Source organism: Atheta coriaria, unplaced genomic scaffold (assembly GCF_025399875.1).
Source record: "Atheta coriaria isolate IRGN ID8LTWV9N9 unplaced genomic scaffold, Caltech_Dcor_3.1 scaffold5034_size1154, whole genome shotgun sequence".
Classification (NCBI taxonomy): Eukaryota; Metazoa; Arthropoda; class Insecta; order Coleoptera; family Staphylinidae; genus Dalotia; species Dalotia coriaria.
In genome coordinates, this window is record NW_027050507.1 from 1 (window position 1) to 1,154 (window position 1,154).

At 25.3% G+C, this 1,154-nt stretch overlaps 1 long non-coding RNA gene across 1 annotated transcript; it reads right to left on the reverse strand.

Annotated features, from left to right (window-relative positions):
* Positions 1–3: 3 nt before the first annotated feature.
* On the reverse strand, positions 4–1,102 carry LOC135803156 (uncharacterized). The gene is made up of 3 exons (XR_010550731.1): positions 701–1,102; positions 219–304; positions 4–161 (listed from the first exon to the last, which is right to left on the reverse strand). It is a non-coding gene; the product is annotated as an uncharacterized lncRNA (long non-coding RNA).
* Between the last annotated feature and the right edge of the window lie 52 nt (positions 1,103–1,154).

Consider the following 1,154-nt stretch of genomic DNA (forward strand, 5'->3'; position numbering starts at 1 on the left):
ATCTTTTGATGGTAAATATAATTATTATGGTAATTATGTGGTGACAAGTTGTTTATAAGTTAATAATAAACTAATTATTATCATTAACATCACTTATATTTTCAACTTTACACTTTTTTTAAGGAATAGAGTGAGAATTGCTCTTAAAATATTGACATAACCTAGAAAATCAGAAAATTAATTTATTTTTTTAAATTAATACGTCAATATTTTCTTACCCGCAACATTTGCAGGTCATAAAATGTTTAGATCATCGTAAATTGAGGTAGTTCTTGATTTGCTTGGCATACTTTATCGTAATGCGCTAGAAAAGCATACAAAAGCACTTAATACATTGCAACACATAGAAAACAACATAAAACTATAGATTTTAAAGGTTTACGGTGCATTATTTAGTTGTTTTAATTAGAAAACGTGGTTTTTATTGTTTATTTCAAGTAAAAATTAATTTCTCAACACTTTTTTCATATAATTTCATCAATAAAATTAATTTAAATTAAAAATTAAACAGAAAAATTTTTTAAACAATGCAAAATATAATAAAATAACAGAATTTAATGGTTTTTTTGTTTATTCTTTACAGTTTTAATTAAAAAAAGTTGTTTTTATTGCTTATTTTAAGTAAAAACACTTTTTTCATATAATATCACTAATAAAATTAATTAAAACTTGAAATAAAGTCATAAAATTGTTTACTTACGTAATTATTAACAGGAATATCCATTAAAACGGCACACACACTTACAAAACTACTTTTTACCACGTTTAAAACCTTTTCCATGATTAATATTTCTAAACTAATTAAATTATTTGATAATATTATTGATTGTGCGCAAATCAAAGGTGTAACTCACAATGCAAACACATTTTAACAATCGCGAAACATCGCACTTGCTGTTTTTATATTTCGACACTTATTAGAACTAACGAGCAAACAAAAAAAACGTTACTTAATGCAAACAAGCACTTTTTTTCGTAATTCAAACCAGTTTCCGCGTCTATAAATAATAAAAACACATTACCGAAACTTCGACTGGAGTCAAATGATGTAATTACGCGCAAAACTCGACGCGACCCGCAGACGTAATATGTAATGATTTAATGATTGTGCAAAATCTATACTTATGCTTATTAAACGACGTGTACTTATCATC